At 44.4% G+C, this 20550-nt stretch overlaps 1 protein-coding gene across 1 annotated transcript in view; it reads left to right on the top strand.

Annotated features, from left to right (window-relative positions):
- The first annotated feature begins 7529 nt into the window (after positions 1–7529).
- TIPRL (TOR signaling pathway regulator) overlaps positions 7530–20550 on the top strand; it is a 70427-nt gene continuing 57406 nt past the window's right edge. The window contains exon 1 of the mRNA XM_069218531.1: positions 7530–7683. The gene's annotated coding sequence lies outside the window, so the exon portion shown is untranslated. The remainder of the gene's footprint in view (positions 7684–20550) is intronic.

The following is a 20550-nucleotide window of genomic DNA, read 5'->3' as shown; positions in this document are numbered from 1 at the left end:
ACGGGTCTCCATATCAACTGCCTCGAACTCCTGGCAGGCTTTTTTGCCAACAGGAGTCTCTCCCCTGTCAAGATGGATTGTTGCATTTTGCTGAAGATGGACAATATCTCAGCGGCTTGTTAAATCAACAAGTTGAGGGGTACAAAATCCGGGCTCTTGGAGGAGTTTTCCAAGGGTTTCTGTCATTATTGCCTCAGTCATCTGATTTCCCTCACTGCAGAATATTTCCCAGGCAAGAACAATCTGATAGCAGATTGGTAATCCAGTCATCTTTGGGATTTCAGTGACTGGAAATTGAATCCCTTAATATTCCAACAACTTCACAAGAGATGGGGTCCGTGCAATGTGGACCTGTTTGCATCTCAGTTCAATTGACAGCTTCCACAATTCTTCAATTGGTGCCTGGATCCGAAAGCCCAAGCCACGGACGCTTTACTCCAAGACTGGTCTCAGTTCCAGTACCCGGGTTATGCTTTTCCTTTGTTCCTTATGATTCCCAGGGTCCTGACTCAGCTCAGACGTCAGAAATCAGAGATCATTCGTGTGACTCCTTCTTGCAGAGCTCAGCCTTGGTTTCCAGTAGCCCTATCTCTAGCGAGTGATCCTCCAGTTCGACCTCCTATCCTCCTGGATCCCTTATTGGACCCAGAGGGATGCCCTCACCCGCTAGTCATGTCAGTTCAACTCAGGTTGATGGCCTGGATGGTTTCAGGGACAGACGGCATACCCTAGGCATTTCACAACAAGCTGCTGACTTCATCAGACAAGCCTGGCCTGGTAGTACCCACAAACATTATCCCGAGCTTGAAGGAGATGGTGTGATGGGTGCAGAATCTTGTATGGTAATACATTTCCTTTTGTATCTGGCATCCTCCGGTTTAGCATATAGAACTGTGAATAATTTTAGATCTGCTATTTCAGCTGAACATATTCAGGTGGATGGTAAGCCAATCGGTGAACATCCACTGATATGCAAATTGATGAGAGGTATTCGTAAGTCCAATCCTCTGAGGTCCAAGTATATCTTTTAGGATGTGAATGTGGTGCTCAAATTTCTAGAGAAATGGCAGACGAAAAAGTACCTATTGCGTAAACTAATTTCCACTAAGCTGACCATCTTGCTATACCTATCATGTAAGAGGGTGTCCGATATCCGGGCCCTTGACCTCGCAGGAGAGTTTTTTCTCCGGAAAGTGTTACATTAACCATCACTCAACGGACCAAGTCTAATTCCAGGTTGGTAACATGCCCAAGTTTTCCAGACAATACTCAACTTTTTGTAGTTCAGTGTCTGAAAGATTATGAAATTGCTACGTGCAATGTGAGACAGGAGTCTGGTGGACAGTTACTTATTGCATTACAGAAACCTTTTAGATTGATGTCATCAGCGACTTTAGCCAGGTGGGTAAGATGGCTGCTTGCAGAAGCTGGTATTGACATCTCTGTCTTTGGTGTTCATTTAGCCAGGGGAGCTATGGTGTCCAAATCGTATGTTTTAGGACATTATGAGAGCTGCAGATTGGTCGTCAGAATCTACATTTTGAAAGTTTCATTATAAGCCTATTGTGGATGTGGCATCTGTGGTGGTCACGCAGCTTTAAACTAGCATACTCGGAGCCTCTGGTCCTCACATAGAATAAAAAAATTCCAGCTTTCACATCAAGAATTTTCAATTCTATTAAGGACACGGAGGCGAAGATTATCCCACCCACTAATCACAAGATTTGTTCTCGATTATGTTACACCTGTATATATAAAATGTGATATCCAAGTATTAATGTACAATTTTGTTGATTTCTTCCCTCCCTGTAATTGTTGCAGTTGTCTGTAAGAACGTTTTGCAATTGGAGGCTGTCACAGTGACTTTTCTTGTATTTCAGGAAATGAACAAAAGAATGGTTGAACAGTTTTGTCTTATCTGGGTCAGGACTTCCATTGGAGCATAGTTATGGAGAGCTAGTTGCCTAATTCATAATTAGGCCTCTGGTCCGGAATTAGGACATTGGCCTGGTTGGTTGTGCGACATCCCTGTTGGATTGTTTGCAGGTTACGGAATCCACATTTGGATCCATATGGACTTGGTGACTATTACCTTGTTTCTCATGAAGTATGCAGTACTTGTGGCATTATCCTACAAAGAAAGAGGACACAAAATGGGGGCATCTATATTTATGTGGGGTGATTGCATACTATTAGAGCATGTGGTATGAGATGTTCTGGGGACAAGGGAATGTAGTTTTTGTCTTACTTGGTGTGATTTGAATTAAAGAAAGAGAAGCATAATCCTTGCCTTCCTGTCCCTAATAGAACTGAAAATTCTTGACATGAAAGCTAGAAAAATATTTACTCTTTCGTCATTTCTTTAACCCCTTGAGCACCAAGGACGAGCTGGTCTCGCCCTCAGCCACAGTCGCCATACACCGAAGACAAGACGAGCTTGTGCTGCACCCAGCCCATGGGCAGAGGGCTAGCGCTCCCCTGTGGGTCACCCATCCCACTCCCATGGGCAGGGATGGCAGGGGAAGCGCTTCACCAGCCACCCCTGACCCCCCGTGATGTCTGATGCCATCATCATCAGAGGTCTTCCCTATCACACTGGAAGCTGAGCTTCCAGCGTGATCGGAAGAGAAACGCTTTCGTTTCTCTTCCTATCAGGGGTTGGGGAAGATCAGGGAGGCATGAAAGGAAAGGAAAGGCTTTTCCTTTCATGTCCTTCTGAGCATTCCTGCAGCACGATCGCATATCGATCGTGCTCCAGGAATGCCCACTAGACACCACAGATTATGTTTGCATTTTGAAAACACGAGGGGAGGGGCCCCTTGGGCAAGGATCGCTCCCCTGGAGGGCTTTTTTTTAAGGCCTTTTCTGCTCCCCTTGGGGGAAGATCAGCCTATCTTAATTAGGCCGATGGGGCAGAAGCCACTAGGCACCAGAGATGTAAAAAAATAAATTCTACAGGTCGGGAGCATCCCCTTAGGCAAGGGTCGCTGCCCTGCGGGACAAATTAATTTTAGGCCATTTCTGCCCCCCTTGGAGGCATATTATATTAGACCAATATGCCCCCAAGGGAGGGCAGAAACCACTAGACACCAGGGATTTTTGCTTACGCCAATTTCACGCAAGGGAGCGACCCCTTAGGCAAGGGTCGCTCCCCTGGGGGAGGGGCATTTTTTAAGGCTTTTCTTCCCCTCTTGGGGGCAGATCAGCCTATTTTAATTAGGCCGAACTGCCCCCAAGGGGGGCAGGAACCACTAGGCACCAGGGATCCTTTTTCTATTTTTTTTTACTGAGGAGGAGAGACCCCTTATGCAAGGGTCGCTTCCCTGGAGTGCAATTTTATTTTAGGCCATTTCTGCCCCCCTTGGGGGCAGATCGGCCTACTTTTATTAGGCCAATTTGCATCCAAGGGGGGCAGAAATCACTAGACACCAGGAATTGTTTTTCTTTACTATTTTATGTAAGGGGAGTGGCCTCTTGGGCAAGGGCCGTTTCTCATAGGGCAAATTATTTTAGGCCATTTCTGCCCCCCTTGGGGGCAGATCCGCCCATTTCTATTAGGCCCATTAGAAACCACTTTGGCACCAGGGATTGGTGTGTGTGTGTGTGTGTGTTTTGTTTGTGGGGCAGCCCCTTGGGCAAGGATCACTCGCCATGGGGGCATGTTACTGTTGGCCATTTCTGCCCCCCTTGATGGCAGATCGGCCTATTTTTGTAAGGCCCATCTGCCCCCAAGGGGTGACGAAAGCCCACTAGACAGCAGGGAATATTTTTGTTTTTTTTAAAGAGGGTGGGGGTATGGATATATCCCCACCCCCAAAAAAATGGGGACATTGTTCTGTCCACCGGTGGGCATGAGGCAATTACCCCCGATCCACTCTCTGGGGGGGGGCTAGATGCCATGGAATAAAAATTAAAAAAAGGTGGTGGTGGCTCCCAACCAGTATGAGCATGGTTATGCCCCCACCCCAACTGAAGGGGGTAACAGTCTTTCAGCTCTCCCCCGCACATTAAAAGATCTTATCCCAACGGCAACCAAGAGGACATTTAATTATTTTGGGTTTTGATTTTACATTTAGGCTATAGGAGCTTGGCTAACTCTCAAAATCATCCCACTTGGAATGGTGAGGGTTGCACTTTTTGGACTTTGGGACGCTGCCATGTAGAAAAATCTATGAGACCTAGACAAAACTAAACATCTGGGTGAGTCTAGGGTGGAGTGCTTCACATGCACCCCACGCCAATTTCTTACCCACAATGGTCTGAAAATCTCCAACTTTGCTTGAAATCACACATTTTTCCCCACATTTTTGTGATTGAACCTTCCGGAATCTGCAGGAATCCACAAAATTCCTACCACCTAGCATTGTCGCATCTATACCGATAAAAATTCTGCCCCACTTGCCAGCCTCAAAACAATTTTTCCAAACTGCCCTTTCAGACCCGCTTTGGTTCCTCCTCAATTTTGACATGTTTTTGTCTCTTCCTAGTTGCAGGCACTTGGCCCACCTACACAAGTGAGGTATTATTTTTATCAGGAGACTGAGGGGAACCTTGAGTGGTAGGAAATATGTGCCAGTGCGGTGATCCCACACAGAAATGTGGGGAAAATTTGATTTTTTTTAGCTAAATTTAAGGTTTCCTGAGGATTCTGGGTAAGAAAACACTGGGGGATCCACACAAGTCACACCTCCCTGGACTCCCGCAGGTGTCTAAATTAAAAAAAATTCTGGGTTTGGTGGGTTTCCCTAGATGGCTGCTGACCCCAGGACCAAAAACGCAGATGCTGCCCCCTGCAAAAACAGGTAGTTTTGTAATTGATAATTTTGATGTGTCCATGTTGTGTTTTGGACCCATCCTTGTTGCGGACACTAGACCTACCCACACAAGTGGGGTACCATGTTTATCAGGAGACTTGGGGGAATGCTGGGTGGAAGGAAATGTGTGGCTCCTCTCAGGTTCCAGAACTTTCCATCAACGAAATGTGAAGAAAAGTGTTTTGTTGTTAAATTTGTAGGTTTGCCAAGGATTTTGGGTAACAGAACCTGGTGAGAGAACCACAATTTACCCCATCCTGGATTTCCCTAGGTGTCTAGTCTTAAAAAATGCCCAGGTTTGATAGGTTTTCCTAGGTGCCGGCTGAGCTAGAGGCCAAAATCCACAGCTAGGACCTTTCCAAAAAACACATCAAAATATGATGTGTCCATGTTGCGTTTTGGGGCGTTTCCTGTCGCAGGCACTAGGTCTACCAACACAAGTGAGGTACCATTTTTATTGGGAGACTTTGGGGAATGTTGGGTGGAAGGAAGTTTGCGGCTCCTCTCAGAGTCCATAACTTTGCAGCACTGAAATGGTAGGGAAAAGTGTTTTTAAGACACATTTTGAGGTTTGCAAAGGATTCTGGGTGCCAGAACCTGGTGGGAGCCCCACAAGTCACCCCATTCTGAATTCCCCTGGGTGTCTAGTTTTCAGAAATGTATAGGTTTGCAAGGTTTCCCTAGCTGCAGGCTGAGCTAGAGGCCAAAATCCACAGCTAGGCACTTTTACAAAAAACAGGTCAATTTTCCTTGGGAAAATGGGATGTGTCCACGTTGTGTTTTGGGGCGTTTCCAGTCGCAGGCACTAGGCCTCCCACACAAGTGAAGTACCATTTTTATTGGAAGACTTGGGGGAATGCTGGGTAGAAGGAAGTTTGTGGCTCCCCTCTGATTACAGAACTTAGCAGCACTAAAAAGTGAGGAAAAAGTGTTTTTGTTTGCCAAGTTTGGAGGTTTGCACAGGATTCTGGGCAACAGAACCTGGTGAGAGTACCACAAGTTACCCCACCCTGGGTTCCCATAGGTGTCTAGTTTTCCGAAATACCCACGTTTGCTAGGTTTCCCTGTGTGCCGGCTGGCTAGAGGCCAAAATCTACAGCTAGGCCCTTTCCAAAAAACATGTCAGATTTCAATGTAAAAATGTGATGTGTCCATATTTTGTTTGGGGCGTTTCCTGTTGCGGGCACTAGGCCCACCCACACAAGTGAGGTACCATTTTTATCGGGAGACATGGGGGAACACACAATAGAACAACAAGTGTTTTTGCCCCTTGTATTTCTCTGCATTATTTCCTTCCAAATGTAAGGCAGTGTGTAAGAAAGAAGTGTATTTGAGAAATTCCCTGTAATTCACATGATAGTATGGGGACTCTCGAATTCAGAGATGTGCAGATAACCACTGCTTCTCAACAGTGGCGTAGCGTGGGTTGTCAGCACCCGGGGCAAGGCAAGTAATTTGCGCCCCCTAACCCGTGGATTTAGTCTCTTCCAAGATGTTGCGCCCGGTGCGGCCGGCCCCCCCTGAACCCCCCACGCTACGCCACTGCTTCTCAACACCTTATCTTGTGCCCATTTTGGAAATACAAAGGTTTCCTTGATACCTATTTTTCACTCTATATTTTACTAAATGAATTGCTGTATACCCGGTATACAATGAAAACCCATTGAAAGGTGCAGCTCATTTATTGGCTCTGGGTACCTAGTGTTCTGATGAACCTACAAGCCCTATATATCCCTGCAACCAGAAGAGTCCAGCAGACGTAGCAGTATATTGCTTTCAAAAATCTGCCATAACAGGAAAAACGTTACAGAAGAAAACGTGGACAGAAATGTCAGGGGTTTTTTCAGCTCAATTTCAATTTTTTTTTATTTCAGCAGTTATTTTCTGTAGGAAAACCCTAAAGGATCTACTTAAAAGATCCCTTGCTGAAGTCATAATGTTGTCTACTTTTCAGAAATGTTTAGCTGTCCCGGATCCACCATTGGTTTCACACCCATTTCTGGAAGGAGGCTGAAAACACAAAAAAATAGTAAAAATGGGGTATGTCCCAGTAAAATGTCAAAGTTCTGTTGAAAAATGTGGTTTTCTGATTCAAGACTGCCTGTTCCGGAAATCTGGGAAGATAGTGATTTTAGCACCACAAACACTTTGTTGATGTCATTTGCAGGGAAAAACATGCTTTCTTCTGCAGCTTTTTTTCCCCATTTTTCCCAAAAGAAAACAACATTTTAGCTGTATTTTGGTCTCCTCCAGGGGAACCCACAGAGTCTGGATAACTTTAGAATCCCTAGGATGTGGGAAATAAGGACACAAATTTGGCGTGGATTGCCTATGTGAACAAAAAATTACGAGGGCCTAACACGAAGTACCCCAAATAGCCAAAAAAAGGGGGCTGGGCAAAGGGGGGGGGGGGGGGGGGGGGTGAGAGTTAAAAGAAACATGGTCCTATTATAAGACATAGAAAAGGGACATCAATGTTCAAGGCGTCCAGATGATGATGATGTCTGCTACTTATTATTTTTCAAAACTCCTAGTTCTAATGAAGACGTCGTAACAGTTATTTGAAATGACAGGTGAGCACGGGGTACTATGGCATCGTCGACGAGTCGCAATGTCTTTGTGCCATTGAAATTGAGCGGTCAATCGTGGATTTTGGTGGTTCTCCGTAGGTGGCGCTGTCACGCTTCTGATGGCTTGACGTCGCTCTTGCCAGCTTCTCGCTCTATCGCCCTCCCCTTTCTATCCCTACTCTGTGGCTGCCTCTCATTCCATTAGTCGTGCGGTAAGGCGCCGAGCTTCAAGCCGTGAGCGAGAGACAACACTCCCACCTTCCAGGCGGAGCCAGAGGTGGACGGACCGCATAAAAAAGGTAAGACAGGCTTGATGGCCGTGTTGGGTGCGTAGGTCAAGTCTGCCCGATGCCTGTAAAACGTGCAGCCAACAACGGACAAAGGAAGGCAGCAGCTTTTGCACCGCGGAGAAATCCCTGCTTAAACCTGTTTACATTTTTGTTTTGCCCTTGCCTCTTTCAGAGTCCGTACAGTCTGGGCCATTGGATGATGGCGCCCCTGCAGAATGGTAGGAGAGCCCTCATTCACGGTTTGTTCCAGTCCAAGGGTCCCTTTCCCCAGTCTGCAAAAGGAGACCTCCCGCCTTTCTCACCGTTTCATGGGATAGCCGTTCTTCATGCCACTTTTCACTGATCCTTACAGTCTAGCTGTCACCCTATCCGTGCATTTAGAAAGCCCCTCCCCCTTTTCATTGGTTGTTCTCTCAGAGCTTCCGGTATAAGAATTTGCATTCCAGGAGGACCCTCGCCAGGAATGAGAAATTACCAAGCTATCCAGAAAGAAAGTTTCAATTCTTCTCAGGACATGGAGGCGACGATTATGCTTATCTTTCTTCACTATTATTAAACAGCCAGTTCAAAGTTCAACAGTTACTCAAAAGTACAACACCCATGAAACCTTTGTCTCCATGGTAACCAATGTCCAATCCTTTACTTCTCCAACTGTCCATATATATATATATTCTTCGTTGGCCCCGTCCTTCCTTGACTTCACTGCGACTGTAAGTTAAGGCATTCTCAAGTTGCTGCTGCATCCGATCCTAAGAGAACAATGCAATACGTATCAGCAAAGGTGGACGTGCCTCCCTCGAAAAGGCGTGATCAATTTAAATAGCTATTCGTTATAGTGTAGGAATTCCCATGTAAGAAAAATAAATCCCAGCATTAAACAAGCCCAAATCAAGCGTTCATCATCTGATAATTGTAAACACAGATACCACCTCCAAATGACGTTATGTCCAATCACCTCTCAGGCGGGAGACACATCACATCCCTTGTGTCGGGAGGGATAATCCTTGCCTCCGTGTCCTTAATAGATTTTAAACTTTCCTTCTCGATAGCTAGGAAATTTCTCATACTGTGTCATGACTGGAGGCGAGGATTATGCATGTTTAAAGCTTTCTTACCACCAAAGAGACCACTTTGTTGAATAGGTTTAAAGTAAAACTTTTTGAAAGTAGACTCTGATGACCAGGCAGTGGCATTTATGATGTCTTCCAACCTACCACCTACTTGGACGCCCTTGGAAGCCATGGCACCCGAGTGGAGTGTGGCCCAAATTCTTTTACGTTGATGCCTGCCTCCATCAGAACCCATTTGATCCACCTAGCAATCGAAGTGGCGGAGAATGCCCTTAAGGGTTTCTTTATCGTAATCAACAACTGCCTCTCACCAGGGGGTCGGTGTTCGGCTGTCATCTCTTCTTATGTCTTTAGACATCTGACAACACACAATTTGGGCGCGTGTTCAAAAGTTGGTTAGGTTACTGACCTGGTTTTACATTTGGTCCGTCTGAATACAGTGAAGGTTACTCCATCAGGAGAGAAAACTCTTGCCAATACATCAAGGGCTTTCACATCCAAAACCCTTATGCACGATATGAGGCATAGCAACATAGCTAGTTTTGCTGGCAACTCCTTCTGGGAGAGATACTGGCTGTCCTTCCAAGAGGACAAAAGACGCAGAACCTGATTGACGTCCCACGATCCTAAATACCTGGGTTCCGGGGGGGAGGTGGGGGTGAATATCCTTATGCCTTTAAGCAATTTGCACACCTATGGGTGTTCCCCCGCTGGGTTATTGTTCGCGCGGGGGGGGTGACCCACTGTGATTGCCGATCTAAAGGAGATGATCGAGCAACAAGACAAACCAGCCTACGCCAGTTCCTCTTTACAATTTATGATATCTGTAACCTGGGCCCCCATGGGATCGATGTGCCTTTCCACACACCAACGCACCTAGGGGTTCCAGGCAGACCTATAACGTTTGCATATGCCAGGAGCCCAGGCCTGTCTGATGACTGTAAAACGCACCCCCTTCCAATGTTTCTGTAAGAGTGAAACAATCAGCACTTCCACATTGCTGAGGACACTTGCCATATAAAAATGCATGCGAGAATAAATTAAGTTTGAAGTTTCTTACATCTTTACCTCGTGTGCAAGAATCTCAACGTGTTTAATACAAAATATGTAAGTTAACATTTCTAGTGCCACTGTCAACTACCACACAATAATGATCATACTACGGTCCCTATCTAGATCAGGGGTGTGGAATTTATTAAAATATCTACTTGTCCAGGGGACAGGTTGCTTCTCAAATCTACTTGTCCTGTAAAAAGATCGACTTGTCCCTTTGGTGCTATGTAGTGTGGCGACAAATTATGGCAGCAATCTCATTATGTAAGAGCTCTGATAATAGCCTCGATGATTATGCCAGGGCTACTACCATAGTAGGGCTTGAATACTTGCAGTTTCAAGCCCTACTGTAGCAATTTCCTTATTTTGCCACCTTTCTGCAGATCTGCATACTGGGTCTGGAGGAAGCAGTAATCAATAGTTCCAGGGCTGGAATGCCTTTGAGTCTTCAAACCTACTAACCTGCATGTTTTAAAGATTTTCACCAGCTTCTCTCTAATATTTTCCCATAATAAGAAAGGTTGGACATTTACTCCTGACAATGGCAGAATTAGAACTTCTTCCAGGGTGGGAAGAAAGTGGCTGGAGGGAAAATGAACATGCAAATGCTCAATAGATTTTCACACGAGCAAATCTACACGTATTTACCCATGCTGAAAATACAGTTCACAAATATTTTATAGGGGTACGACATATACCATGGGTGCACTTTTGTGACTTTCTTTAAGAATTTGGGGCCACATGTAGGTAGGTTCAGATTTGCGACCCGCAAATTGCGAGTCAGTTGTGAGTCGCAAATCCGAATGTAGGATGGTGTCCCTGACACCATCTGTGATTCGCAAGGGCTTCGCAAATGCCCACCTCATGAATAATCATCAGGTGGTTTGCAATTTGCGACCCCCTTGCGAATGGCGGCCCTCATAGGGATGGTGGCCTGCTGGAGACAGCAGACCACCATGTCTGTGACTGCTTTTCAATAAAGCATTTTTTTTTTTTTTTTGTAATGCAGTCCGTTTTCCTTAAAGGAAAACGAGATGCATTACAAAAACGAAACGTTTTCGTTTCATTTTTTCAGAGCAGGCAGTGGTCTGCAGGACCACTGCCTGCTCTGAAAAAATGTTTACAGTGATATTCACAATGGGGAAGGGGTCCCATGGGGACCCCTTCCCTTTTGCGAAAGTGTTAGCACCCATTTGAAATGGGTGCAAACTGCGATTGGTTTGCGCCCGCGTTCATGGTCACAAAACAATCCTACATTGCACTGTGAGTCGCAATTACGAAGGGAACACCCCTTCCTAATTGCGAGTCGCAAACCCGTTTTGAGATTCGGTAACCAGGTTACCGAATCGCAAAACTGGGTTTGTGCATCGCAATGTGCTTTTTGCACGTCGCAAACAGCGAAAGTCGCTGTTTGCGACATGCAAAAAGCTACCTACATGTGGGTCTTGGTCCCTAATTAGGTCTGGTGTTAACAAAGACATTTTGTTTTTATTAAACTTCTATTTCTCTCTCTTTCGGCTGGCTTTACTGTGAGTGATCGCATTCTGCTCTTCCACAAGGAGCATATTGGCACACAAAGTAGTTGTTTTCAGGGTCAGGCACTACAGTGGCAATCAGTGACGTAACGAAACTGGAGGGTGCCCCTTTGCAAAGAACATGGAGGAGCCCCCTCTCCAGACTCACTCAGGGCAGGTGCTGTGCTGAAGGGGCCCCCTGGAGGGTGGCTGCGGGGCCTTTGTTATGCCACCGGTGGCAACGTGTGCTTTTAGAGTTCAAAAACGTTTTTTTTTTGCCAGTGTTTGTTACAATGTTGAGGGCCTGGTAGCTCCCACAACAATAAAGTGTTACAAAAGCCATGTCAAAACAAGACACGCATTGATGAAACTAAAAGACTTATAAAAATATGTCAGATCAGTTGGCTTTGTCAGTGTTTGTTTATTTTCATGCTTCCCATAATAGTGTTGAAAATGGTTACACTGATTTTCCATTAGAAATATTTTTGGGAAATAATAGCATGCATCAACACATTTTACTAAATTACACTTCATTTGCATTTAATCGGAGAGCATTCTGGGAGCATTATACTTAGCCTCATAGCCTAAACTTTTCAAACATGTGTATACACTTTTTTTTTTTTTTGTACTGGAACCAACGTCAGTAGTGAAGTGTGACCTTAAAACATTTATTTACAGCACTCACCCTAATAATGAAGGCTTTCAAATAATGAACCATAAATACAAGTTCGAACAGCATTATCTTTTGGAAACACATTACCTCAACTGCAGAGAGTTGCACTCTCTGTAAACAGGCAGCCAAAGAGTTTGTGCTGCAGAGGGTTGGGCCTACTTGTCCCAAGGACAAAGTAAACATAAAAACTTGTTGCACTTGACCCCAAACAAGATGCCCTGGGTGTGGTCAGCGAATTTATCAATTATACTCCACTGCAAGCACTACAATTCCATCATGGTTGCTCGATTTTTATATGCAAACTACTGAACGTCCTCTCTCACAGCCAACAAGTGTAAATCCCAGCATCACACTTTTGTTTCAAGTAGCTATCTTACGGCAGTGCGATGCCAACATAAAGAAGCAAAGTGTAGGATACAGTCCCTTGTTAAACCAAATGTACATAATTGTGACATTCAAAAATAAAATGCACGTTTAGTGTGAAATCTATGAACAAGAATGTCCAAAAATACAAATCGCAGCTGCTGGAATACTTGCGGATGGAGAAGCCAGTTGCTGAAATCCTTCCGGATTATCAATCCACTACTGTGTTGGATAAGCCCAGGAGGTGAACCGCCATTACCTTCATGTCTTGGTGCAGACAATATTTTCAAAAGTGCCTGGCAATCTCCATCCGCAGAAGGGATCTGGTGCTTGTTAATGTACTGGACTGGATCTGATTCGATGACCAAATCCGGTGTCAAGCTGAAGGGAGCTCGGCCGTTCCATGTCTCCATGTAGTTCTTCCATCAGAACATCTGTGTCCTGGCCTCCTGCATCAGGGGAACTTCCTCCATGTAAGATACCCCTTTCTGACGGTGGGTTATCTTAAGTCTTTGCAAGGCCTGGTAGTTAAGAGAACCCAAAAAGATGGCTTGAATGATGAAGACAACAAACCCACCATCCTAGCGACTGACCAAAGGGAGAGCATTTGTTTCTAGATCAACTTGCACAGCTCTCTTTTGATAGAGTTAATGCTGTTTGGAAGTTCCAAGGTGACGGTGTTGGAGTCTGTCATGAACCCCAGAACCTCCATGCCCCGCTTGGGGATCAGATCCTATTTCTCCATGTTTATGAGAATACCCAAGTCTTCCAGAAAGAACACTGCCATTTGGGCCTGGTGTAGAAGTACATGTTGGGCCTCCAACACCATGATGATGTCATCCAGATAGATTATCAGCCGGCAACGCTGAGATCGAAGCCAGGCCATTGTCGGTTTGAAAAACACCATGGGGCTGAAGACAGGCCGAAGGGGAGCACCTTCAATTCCCAAACCAGTCCTTTCCCCATGAACTGGAGGAATCAACGATGAGGAGGAAAGATTTGGATTGATAGACACAGGTCTTTTAGATCCAAGTGGATCTTCCAGTCACCCTGCCTGAAGATGTCTCTCAAAAGATGGATGCCCTCCATCTTGAATTGTCTGTAGACCAGCCACCCATTGGACTCTTTTAAATTTATCACTGGTCTGACTCCCTTGTCCTTCTTGTTGACCACAAACAGGTTGCTTGAAAAACCCAAAGTGTTTAGGAATTATTTCTCTAGCTCCACATTGGAATCTATTTGACTGACTATCTCTTGGGGAATACATAAAGGGATAGGTCTTGTGGGCTGACAAGAGGAACCCCAAAACTCTATTTGAAACCCCTGTGCTGTCTGAAGGACCCAAGTGTCTGTTAAAATTGCTCTCAATTTGTGTATACATTCTGCCGCACTGCCTCCTAGATTTGTGACTGAAGAAAATCATACTCTCACATGTAACATTCTGTTAGCCTCTACCGGATCCTCATCCTGAGCGGCTTCTTTAATATTTGTTCCTGGAAGGGAAAAAGGGGGTAAACCCCCATTGGTCCGACCAGTCAGTTCTCTTAAGAGCTCTGGGTACGCTTGGGAACTATTGGAGAAGGGGTGACTGAACAAGCTTCCTTTCTACATCCAGCCCACCCAAAAGCCTTGGGGAAGAACACTCGTTTTAAGGAGGACTGGGCACAGTCCTGAGACATAAAGGCTTGGACAAATTTGAACAAATCCTTGGCAAAGGCTTCTCCAAACATGATGCCCTTTGCTTCGGCCCCGGTCTCTGTTGTTGCTGATTCCCTTAACTTAATGTCCAATCTCAGAAAAATAGATAACCTGCATTCTTCAGATATGGAGCAGTTTGCCCTGCCGAGCATACGGGCTGCTCATTGGGCCCAACCCAACACAATTTCAGGATCAATTGGCTCTATGGGCTCTTTGGGTGCTTCAGTGAGCTCATATCTTTGTGAGGCCATGCCAGATTTAAGAGCTTGTCTTGACGAGTGACGAGCTTGCCAGGAATGATCAATACCTCTGTTGTGGACCTTAATGAATGGTGGTGTCCAACTCAGGGGTGGTAGCCACCTTGCCATCATTAGAAGGCCTTGGGCGTTTCACTCATAAGTGGATCCTCATCTACTTATCCAGAGGTTGTCTAAGTGAACCCCACCTTGGGCGAGGGCTCCCACTTCAAGGTGCGGGGAAGTCGAATATCTTCACAGTCAGATAAGCCTGCGCGTTGACCCTTGTCATTGGAGGGTTTGCTATGTTTTATTTGTGGCTTTTTTAGTAGCCCTTCCAAAGGTATGCCAGTCCCTAGATCGCTTAGATCAATGGTCTGAGTCATCTGAAGTAAGGGATTCTATATATCCCTTGTTCTCTGGCCATTCATGGTCCTGGGTGGGAAGGAGAGGCTTCAATGGTGGGAGAAGCCCACTGGGACCCACAATCTCCTCCGAATTGAGATCTGGTTGTTTCATATGGAGCAGATCATGTAACTTAGAAAAGGGATCAAACTTGCCAGAAGGACCACCTGATCCTAGGTCCCCGATGGGAGCCTAACCTGCACCCCAGGAGTCTTTAATGCTGGACCATTCTGGGAACCCTGAGGAAATGAAATAGGAGGGTTCAGTAACTGCTTAAGGGCTCTGGCCCGTGCAAACTCAAAGAAGTATGATATGTCCTGATCAATCATATAGAGCATTTCAGGATCCACGTCATAGGGCTCAAGGTCCGGGGCCTGGCGGACATACCCATGATTGTCTGCCATACCAAGAAATGATCCTGTACAAGGTAAACCTTAGAGAATGTCAAACCTCACTAACTACCCCCGGATAATAGAGGGGTATCTGTCACCTAACTATCCTAAGGAGACTGAAAATGGTAAGCAAAAAATGTCTAAGGTACCCAAATTGGCAGACGTTTTGAATTTCCCACTCTGTAGGAACCGCCTGACTGAGAAGCGTGGCTGGTGAAACAAGCAAAATGGCCACTGCTCTTATCACAGGGGGAGATTCACCTCCACAGAGAGAGGACTAATTCATCTGAATGGACGTGCACTATCATTGCGGCGCTGGAGTGCTTACCCTAGCTTCTGATGGGAATTATTCTGTCTTCCCTCCCGCTAAGAGGGCAATGTGAGGAAAGCCCTTGGCCAGAGCTTTGGCGGAGGTATTGTCAGGAAAAGTGGAGTGTGGAAGAACGAATTGAGCAACAGAATCGACACAGAAGCGTGTGACAGTATGTCAATGAAATTAGAATGTTAAACATGGAAAATCATGCAGTACTGATAAATAGTATAGAAAAAAACTACGTATCTCAGCTGCTGTGAGCAGCAAAGAAAGAGGAAGAGGAAATGTGACAGCACCATTTATATGGATGTATAGACTGTGATTGGACATTTTGTATCACATGTTTTTGGGTAGTTTGGTTATACATGCCTACAGGATATTGTAGTTTGTTTTAATTGGCTGCTGTGTGAATAAACAGTAAAGAAAGTTCAGCATAATCCTCATCTGCGTGTCCTTAATAGAATTGAAACTTTCCTTTACGATTGCTAGACAATTTTACATTCCTGCGGGGCGAGGGTGACCACGCACCTGTCATCGGAATGAGCCTGTCGGGAGCATTAGGCTACTAAAGTGAGGGTGGTTATTGTTTTAACAGCTGCAAACCTCTGCTGGTGGTTATATTGCTAAGCACTGATTAGGTGCTTACCCAACACAAACCCGATTACTCTGACAGGATGGGTCTAGCCACAGCATCTTGCCAGCGCTCCACTAAAGCGGTTCCGGCATTTTACTGCACCTGCCAAATTAGTGTGGGGTCATTTTCTTTACGACTCTTTGCACTGGGGGCAGCTCATGGAATGCGGCATTAGTATTTGAGTGCTACTGCGATCCTCTGGAAGAGTGCCACCTAGCGGACTGTTAAAGTGGCTATTCATCCTTTTTTCCTAGTGACAAACAGTACACTAATTTTATAAGCGTTAAGGAATTATTTCACTCGTCCAAGGACAAGCCTGAAACTTGTCAGACCCAGATATCAGGCTTTCTATGGATCAAGAACAAGAACTGGAATTGTAGAAGTCTGATTTTAAATAAAACATACACACAGTGATGTTCAAAATAAAGTATTTTACAAGATAGGACAGCCTCCATAAGTGGCTGACCAAATATACAATGATTCACATGGGTTTTATACCTTTTGATATACCTTATATAAATAACACGGTCAGTCGGGCACAACAGGTGTTTTGACATTCCAAATCAATAAACAATCATTAATTGACTAAAGACATTTAGCTGTATTTGGATATTGACTTATGAAATGTACAGCAACAGACTTAAAGAGGCACTAAACTCATAGTCCCATGATTACCTTTTTTTGTCAATGTCTTGTGGTCACCCTAAGCTCAGCACAGGTCATCAGGCCTTCAGATGCTCTGCAAGCTCATATATTAAATGTCCCAAAACGGAACATGAAATAAGATGGCTTCCACAGAAACAGACAAGCATGGTCCCCCACTGGCTGGTTACTTTAAGCAGGTCATACAGGCATTTGGTGATGATTCCGCCTGGGAAGTCCTCTCAGAATTCTTAAGGAAAACCTCACAGAAGAGATCACAGTAGGTGCTGCGCCCTTGAGGCCTACCTGGGGAGATGGTTCCCATGCAGGGCCCTGTAGTCAGTGGTTCTGATGATGCTAACATACGTGCATACCTGGAGGTAAGTGAAAATAGCCGAGCCTTCCGTGAGGTGTAGCATGCCACCTCAAGAGGCTTGAAGAGTCCTACGACGAAGAGTCCTGCATGTGGGTCCTTCTCATGAAGAGGACCCTTTTGACAAGCTCAGGGAGATTTTTGTTTTTTGCGTAGGCGACTCTTGGCTGTACGATTATATTTCCACTGGTGTACGGTAGCCCCAGTGAGCCAGAGAAGAGGAGAAAACATCCGAAAGCAATTCAGACAACACTAACATACCGTTGCCTCCTCTGGATCAGACATGGGCGGATCCAGGTAGGAAGACTAGCTGCAGACAAATCAGCCCATGTGGTAGTTCCTGAAAGCGCCTCAGAAGGGAGCATTTTTGGATGCGGGTATACTGAAGGATGGCGAGGAAATTACTTTGTTCCTCTGTCGTGGGATTTAGGCCGTTCAAGGAAGGTGGCCCATTACCCCCACAAAAGACTGTTTTACAATCTGCCATTTGTATCTGGTCACATGTAATATATTGCATGACAAAAATACTGCAACCACGACGTTGACCTTCCCACTACATTGCATGATAAATTGAGTGCAAACGGAAAAAGAATACTGAATATAATATACTTAACCCCTGAAGAAGTAATAGGCGATGCAGTTCTTTTGCCCAAAACGTTTTTATAAATCAATTTAGTTGTAGAACACAAACAAGATGCACATTGTCAAAACTTGCACAGATGAATTTCAACCTCCTCAAAGAAATACACCACATGTTGTAAACAGGCACAGGCTACATAATTAAATAACATGAGGGCACTAATAGATCCCAAAATCCCCCCACAGCCACCTCTCATTCATCCCTCTCACCCATGAAACATAACCATAGTAGTCTACACATCTCCATCCATGCCAGTCATCTTATACGTCCGCATGCCGAAAAGCATTTCTGTAACTGATACAAGTATTTTGTATTAATCTAGCATTCTCAAGGGCCTTCATACGGGAGAATTTTACACATCCATAAATTGTAAAACCGGTTGCTAAGTAAACAGGAAGTCATCTCTGTCTATAATGATATGAGCCCACAGCCTCTCCATAGCCATTGTCTCCCATGCTCTCCAGCACCATGTATCCCAGGCTGGGCTAGAGCACTTTTTCTACTGCATGCTGTAGTTAATTTGGCGAATTGGAGCAATTGACAGATCAAATTCCGGGTCCGAGGGGTAATCTCCTTATACCAATGAATATCTTCCTTCCAGTATGAACATGATGTGACTTGTTCCCCATTTAGAAGCGCCTTCCACTGGGAAATTAACAAATAAACTGAATATTATTGTTGTTGAGAATATCAGTCAGTGGTTTAAGATAGTTTTCTAGGTTTAGACGTAGCATCAGGATCTGTTTGTCATTTCCATATATCACGGGAGAGAGTTTCCTCGCTTTTCTCAGCCGCTGCAGTTGTATTCAAACAATAAAGTGAACAAAAAATGTTCTTGCTTCTCACAAAAGGAAAAGCACAAGCAAGTAGAATGTTTACGATCTCTCATTAAACTTTTTATTTTCTAAAGCAGAGATCTTGAGTTTCCACATGTCAGGCACAAGTCGTATTTCTTTCTTTCAAAATGTAGTACTTGTAGCTTGGCTTTTGCTCTGTTAGATGCAGGACTACAGCTACCAAAATGCGGTGGATGAATGTGAAGAGGATGATCTGCTCACATGGCCCAAAGCAATGCAAAGTCTCTGTGCAGTGGGTTAGTGGAGCAGTTCTTATGCATGTTAGATGCATATTAGTGATCATCTCCTTCTTTGTGTAAGTTTAGCTGTGTCTCAGTTTTCATATTGGTAGCCCCTAAAGCAGAAATAAAACACCAGTATCTATACTTTATTTGTTTAGATTTTGGAAATATGATGTACCTATATATAACGAGGCCGTCAGTCACACCAAGGAGATGCAGAGTCTAGGGGCCTTTTGTTAAGAGAACTGGCTGCATGTTACAACTGGATAGGTGATGGTGGCAGGTTGCATTATGGGAAATGTTGCCAGCAGGAGAGTCCTCACGTTGCAAGAGTCCAATTTTTACTGCTGGGATAATTGCTGATTCTGTGATATTCTTCTAGGGGGGTAGCAATTTAATCCAATGTTGAAAATCCAGCAACTGGTGTGTAGATATCTCTGCTTGAGTTAATAGCTACGTTTGTGATACAGTGTCTCTCAAAGTGTTGCACAATACAGGAATGTAACACATTAGCACAATGTTACACATAAGCAGACTGAAAATCTGGCAGCCCTGAATCTGCTTTTCAGATGACGTGGTAACATCTATTTTATCGGCACGCGCATTACTTAATGACACTAACATAACACAGGCATTTACACAGGTCAAAAGATGGGACACTCTATCAGACATCAAAAAGAACCAGATGAAAATATTGTTATATTGGGCTATAATGACAAAATCTGAAAGCCAACGGTACCCCAATCAATTTGATTGTGAACAATGATCTCCAGATTTTCTTAGATAATAAACAAATCAGAAAATAATGGTCTCTAATTGCTTGCCGTTACTCATAAGATTATTTGATTATGCTAATTAACACAGCAAAATGTCTTTCTAGTGCTGTGCTAAACAAAATAAAGGTGAGTGAGGATAATCTCAAAACACAACTACAAATAAACCTATTTAAGAAGAGTCTAGCTGAGGTTAACAAATAGATTGCTGACTTCAAGGATTTCCTAACAACAAGAAAGATAAACAAATTACTGAAAGACTGCAGAAAGTTTAAAGCTGAAACAGTGTATCCCTACACACAGAACAATTACATTAACAAACTACTGGTAAAGTCAATCACTAAAAACTCATGCAATCAAAAAGCTGGGTCTCCAGTTCCGATTCAGAATGGTAAACAAGTGATGACTTGAGAAGTAATTCAAGAGGAAGAGCCAAAGAATGGCAGCGCAGGAGATCATTCGTCCCATTCTTCCATCAAGCACCACCACATGTACCATGTACTCTTGGCCTAACCCATATGGCACGTTTCCTCCACCAGGTCCTTTCTATCACGGTAACCATCCATTTTTAGGGAATCAGGTGGAGAAGAAAAAAAGGAGAATGAACGTCTATTGGGAAGAGTGCAGAGGAATGGTTACCAGGAGGAAAACAAACGTGAACCAGCTAGGAACAAGCAACACCGCGACCTAGTTGTGATTCTGACACCACTCACATTAACACCAGAAGAGGTGAGTGCTCTCAATAAAGGCCTGGGATGTATCCTTGCAAACCAGGCTGACACATTTAAATTGAAGTGTGAACTAGCAGAAGTTTTGTTGAAAAATTTGTGGAAAGACCTTTTTTAAGTATTCTCCCCTCACCAGACCCCAATAGCACAGGTCTTAGGAAGAAGTTTTTCTTCAACTCACTAACTACAATGATACTCTCTGAGATTGTGGCTTTTCAACAAGCCGTTATTAAGGAAGTTGGGGGATGGACATAGGAATAAATAAATAAATAAAATAAAAAATCTTTAAAA

The sequence above is a fragment of the Pleurodeles waltl genome, chromosome 12 (assembly GCF_031143425.1).
Source record: "Pleurodeles waltl isolate 20211129_DDA chromosome 12, aPleWal1.hap1.20221129, whole genome shotgun sequence".
NCBI classification, from domain to species: domain Eukaryota; kingdom Metazoa; phylum Chordata; class Amphibia; order Caudata; family Salamandridae; genus Pleurodeles; species Pleurodeles waltl.
This window is presented reverse-complemented; position numbering and strand designations above follow the sequence as displayed.